This window comes from Leiobunum rupestre, chromosome 9 (assembly GCF_980474605.1).
Source record: "Leiobunum rupestre chromosome 9, qqLeiRupe1.1.hap1, whole genome shotgun sequence".
Classification (NCBI taxonomy): domain Eukaryota; kingdom Metazoa; phylum Arthropoda; class Arachnida; order Opiliones; family Sclerosomatidae; genus Leiobunum; species Leiobunum rupestre.
The window spans coordinates 53,925,147-53,931,067 of NC_143392.1; positions in this window are offsets into that span (position 1 = coordinate 53,925,147).

The following is a 5,921-nucleotide window of genomic DNA, read 5'->3' on the forward strand; positions in this document are numbered from 1 at the left end:
GAGTACTACGGAAATTCTCGCAATTAGAAAAGGGGGAGAGGGTACTATGGTAATTTTCACATGTGAAAAGCGGAGACGGGGTTACAAGGTAATTATCACATGTGAAGAGCGGAGACGGGGTTACAAGGTAATTATCACATGTGAAAAGCGGAGAGGTGTAACCCCGGTAATTATCACATGGAGAAAAAGGTTGAGGAACGGCCTTACTGAGGTGGTTTTACTATTGGGAAAAGAGTTCCACGGTAATTATCACATGGGAAAAAGGGGGAGGTGGGTAACACGGTAATTATCACATGCGGAAAAAGGGGAGGAAGGGCCTTGCTGCGGTGGGTTGACTATATGGAAAAGAGTACCACGGTAAATATCAAATGGGAAAAAGGGGGAGGTGGGTACCACGGTAATTTTCACACGGGGAAAAAGGGGAGGAACGGTAATTAGCACATGGGAAAAATTTAGAAGAGTACCACGGTAATTTCCACATGAAAAAAAGGGGAGGAAGGGCCTTACTGCGGTGGTTCGACAATGGGGTAGGGTTCCAAGGAAACTCTGGCGTTGGAAAGGGGTAGGGGAGTACTACGGAAATTCTCGCAATTAGAAAAGGGAGAGAGAGTACCATGGTAATTATCACATGGGAAAAAAGGGGAGGAAGGGCCTTACTATGGTGGTTCGACTATGGGGAAAATTTTTAAACGGAAATTATCCCATGGGGAAAAGTGGTTGGGGGCGTACTGGAATGGAGCGCCTCGAAACACACAACTAGCTGAGGACCCACCGGTAAGGCAGGTTTCTGGGCTAGTATATCTATATATATATATCAATTTGCGATTTATTGGCGCCGGCCGGGAATCAAACCCGGGTCTGCAGCGTGCAAGAGATTTACTCTAACCACTGATCCACCGACGCTTGTTAAGCTAGGGTGTTTTTCGAAAACCGCTTTGGCGAATGTCCTTTACGAAGTTATAACGTTAGGTACTATAATTTATTCTACATCAATTTAAATATTTATAAAATATATTAATCTTACATTTAATTAAATATTTATAAATTGTATTAATCTTATATTTAATTAAATATTTATAAATTGTATTAATCTTATATTTAAATAAGTATTTATAAATTGTATTAATCTTATATTTAATTAAGTATTTATAAATTATATTAATCTTATAGTCGCATTGTTACCATACGGATATTTCACCGCCGGGGCAAATGGTAATCACTGCGTACCCAGTTTCTTAGAATCAGGGAAAAGGTTTTTCCAAAAGCGCTCTCTTTTGGTCATTGGGTGTAGTATAATTTTTTTATCGGCCGGGATTCTAAGCCGAGCCCTCTTGCACGACAGGTGAGCGTTCTACCGCAGAACCACGGATACAGTTACGCTTCACTGAAAATTAAAAACTCTTACGATGAGAGGTATATTTTGTCTTGCCAACTTGTTAACTGTGTCGTATTTACGTCGTAATTTGTTTGAAACGTTTTCTTGACTGATGAAGTTGTTAAATGGAGTTTATAAATTGGGTTCGTTTGTTTTATGTATTAAGAGCCCTAACTATTCCGTCTATGGTCATTAATTGATAAACGAGCTGTCGTTTAGTCAAGTGGCTTTCTGTGCTTTGGGAATGGTAAGTTTTCGCTTCTTGTTATTTCATTTTAATTGGTGTGGATATTTGGACACATACGATTCCTAATGCAGTCAAGGATTTCCTGGGTGTGCGAGTCATTATATGATATTGGAAATTGGACGGTCTTTTTTATACGGTGTGTGTCACAATGTCAACAAGAAGTCAACGAGTCGTCCCCTACCAGATCTCAAATATAGCTATTCTACGGTATCTTCATCAAGGGCGAGTGTTGAAATAAAATGAGTGTTAAAGATGCGGCAAGTATGTCGTAAGCGAGAAAAATACCAATACCCTCTGTAGATATTTCTACCATTAAAATTTGCTTCGTATTATATTTAACTAAAAATCTTGTTCCGTAAATAGGTTTAAATTCAATTGTGCATTGTTTTAGTACGTCTAACTCGCTGTTATTATTATTATTATTATTATTATTATTATTATTATTATTATTATTATTATTATTATTATTATTATTATTATTATTATTATTATTATTATTATATCTTTATAATTTAATGCTCTATAAACTTGAACTATTATTACCGAATAGACCTCGACTTATATTTATGTTCTTTTATAGACACATGGATAGTTACCACAAGCTAATATGTTGCCGATTTGTGTTTCACGAACTTGTTGACGGATACACTAGATTAGTTATACATTTAAAATGTACAAATAATAATCGAGCCAATAATGTTTTAAATTAATTTCTTGATGGCACAGGCCAATATGGATTACCTTCAAGTGTCCGCGTTGATATGGGTGTAGAGAATGTTGATGTTGCGCGACATATGAAAATAAGACGAGGAATGAACAGGGGCAGTTTTATAACCGGTTCAAGTGTGAATAATACATGAATCGAAAGACTTTAGGCCGAAATTAACAGAGTCGTTTCATCGTATTTCAGATCACTTTTTCTACATATGTAAAATATTGGTAAACTTAGTCAAACAAATGAAATACATATTTATTGTTTACATATTTTTAACAAGAATTAACAGATCATACGAAATGTTTCGAAATGAATGGAACATTCGCTTCGAACTGAGCAGCACTTTGGTGAAATTCAAAGGGAAGAAGAAAATATGATATAATTTGAGAATCAAAATTTATATGGAGTGGATGATGACATTGGATATCTACCTATACAAAATCACAACAACATTGTTGTGTCTGCCAAAATGTACCAACCACCACCGGAAGTTCCCAATGAATAAAGAGCACTAGATCCCCTTTCAGAAGATGGAAATCACGTAATAAACCGTTATTTAACAATATCTAGAAAAAACGTAAAATATTCTACATCACATACAGTACTATTCGGAGTTGTGGTATAAATACCTTTTTTGGAGAACGTAGAAAAGCTCTGTTTGTAGATATTTTTATTTTTTTTAAAAAATGATAATTGACTTGTCGTTAAGCATAGCTTTTTTTAACTTCATCTTCCTCTTAATATTTTTTGTTTGCGTTTTTTATAATAATTATGATTTCAATTCACTATGTCAGCTACCAGGGCTAATACCGAAGGCACTACCCAAATCATCTAGCGACTTTTTATGCCTTTAAACCTGTGGCCAGGTTATATTGCGTAGGAGGGTAAAACGTTTGTAACCTCTCCGAGGGTACTATGTAACCTAGGAGGGGTTTCACAATCACCGTGTTTGTCTGTCTGGGCTGCGAACAAGGGAAACGGTTTTCCAAAAGAGCCCTCTTTTTGTCACTGGGTGTAGTTTAATATTCTTCTACGAATTGTGATTGTACGTTACGATTTTTTGACGTGTAGGACGGTCCGAGCGCGGAGGGTTAGCATCCAAATGGCAGGTTTTCCACCACATGTTTACGGTAAACGTCTCGCTGTCAATTTCTGTTGGTATCGGCTGGGATTCGAACCAGAGCCCTACCGCATAAGAAGTGAGCGTTCTATCACAGAACCACCGATACACGTTACGCTTCGCTGAAAATTAAAAAATCAGCTGAAGCATAAGAGTACATTAATAGTTAATAAAGTTTTACATTTTCGTTCTTTTTTAAGAATAACGAAATATCTTATACAATTTAATTTACTGCTTAAAAGTAATTTTACTTGTCTATACAATACAAAAGAGTCGGCAGTCTTAAATTTGAACCCGGGTCCTTCTCCTTAACCAGCGAGCGTTCCACCACAGAACAACCGACACATTTTACACTGAAAAGTATTAAGAAAATAGTCAATTAGTTAATTTCAATTTTATCTTTTGAAATTACTAACTCAATCTGTGAGGCTAAATTGGGTTTTTAAGGATTTTATTAGCGTACAGCGCTGAGTTGCTATTCACATAGTTTAACAATTAGATTGTTAGAATTCATGGGTTTTATTTTAAAAATATAATGAATCCAGACAACCCTGTTCCCGTTCACCTTAATGATTAAATTGGTAATTAATTTAGAATTAATGAATCTTACATAATCCGTGTGATAATTAATATTTGATTAAAAAAGTTTTAAAAAAAAATTTAAGCCAATATGAAAACCTGGTTTAAAGAAAAAATTAACTATTTTCTTTGTGTTTTTTAATTCTCCACCCTTAAAACAATTTTGGCAATCTCGGATCAAATAAATTTTTGGTGTAGCGGCAGCACGAATAAATTATCATAAATTTATCGTGGTAGTCTTGGTGAGATATACAGGGTCTTTTTTTTTGCTCGGAAAAGTGTTTTTTTTTTCAAAAACTATTTATAGTACCGATTTCAAATTTGGAAGGTCAATTCTGTATACCGGGGTCATCAGTTTGAGAAATTTGAGCGTTTTCGGTAATGTTTTTCACCAATTTTGAAAAATTATTTTTCGACCACTAGGTGCGAGATAAAAAATTTCTATTATAAAGTTGTAGGCCGTCATCGAAAACCCTTAAAAATTGTTCACTCGACGAAAAACAATTTATTTATCAGTGAAAATTCGAGCTTGAAAAATTTACAAGTTGGTGAAGCCAAATTACGATTGTTTGAAACGATAATTGAAACCGAATTACCTAATCCAGTTGAAACTTTGGTTAAAAGACATCCAAATGGAGCACCATCTGTAAATACCTTAAGACGAGCAATTCACGATTTCAATCAATTTGGTAACTTGCAACCTAGGTTTCGCGGATTGGGTCAACCGGATTTAGACTTCGAGAACAATGTACTCGCGTACTTTGTGGCATATCCTCGTCACAGTTGCGTTAACGCCGCTGCTTATTTGGGTTGTTCTGCAAATCGTGTGTGGAAAATTCTTCGTAAGAATCGCTATCACCCATACAGAGCTACGCTCCACCAAGGACTAATTGACGGAGACCATCAAAGACGTTATGAATTTAGCAACTGGTTACTAAATGCTGTCCAAGAAAATAGACAATTTTTGCGCCATGTTTTGTTCTCCGACGAAGCGTCATTTTCTAGAGATGGGCCCTTTAATCATCAAAACAGCCATCTTTGGTCTGACATCAACCCACATTGGGGTTTTGAATATCATCACCAGGTTCAATTTGAACGGGTCAATGTTTGGGTTGGACTTGTTGGAAACCGTTTGATTGGTCCCTTTTTCCTGCCGACGAACCTCAACGGCCAAAGGTATTTACATTTTCTACAGAACGAACTGAGTGACGCAATCGACGACCTTCCATTGGCTGAAAGACGTCAGTTGTGGTTTCAGCAAGATGGCGCCCCTCCGCATTTTTCCCGGCAAGTAACTGAGCACCTCAACAACGAGTTTCCTGAAAGGTGGATAGGGAGAAATGGTCCAGTGCATTGGCCAGCAAGGTCACCTGACCTAACACCGCTGGATTATTTTCTCTGGGGATTCGTTAAAGCAAAGGTATACGCCACGCCCATTGAAACTAGGGAGGAACTCATTAGACGAATAATCAGTGCTTGCCGAGACGTCACACCAGAAATGGTAGAGAAAGCGTTTGAGAACTTAATTGTCCGCGCACAAACCTGTGTTGCAGCCAATGGTGATATTATTGAAAATGTTTTGTAAAAATTTATGTGAATAAAATATCTGCATTTAAAAACCAAACGTGTACATTTTTTCAAGTGTGAAAACTCTACTACGTTTGTATTAGACTTGTTCCCTTTTCAATTATCGTTTCAAACAATCGTAATTTGGCTTCACCAACTTGTACATTTTTCAAGCTTGAATTTTCACTGATAAATAAGTTGTTTTTCGTCGAGTGAACAATTTTTAAGGGTTTTCGATGACGGCCTACAACTTTATAATAGAAATTTTTTATCTCGCACCTAGTGGTCGAAAAATAATTTTTCAAAATTGGTGAAAAAC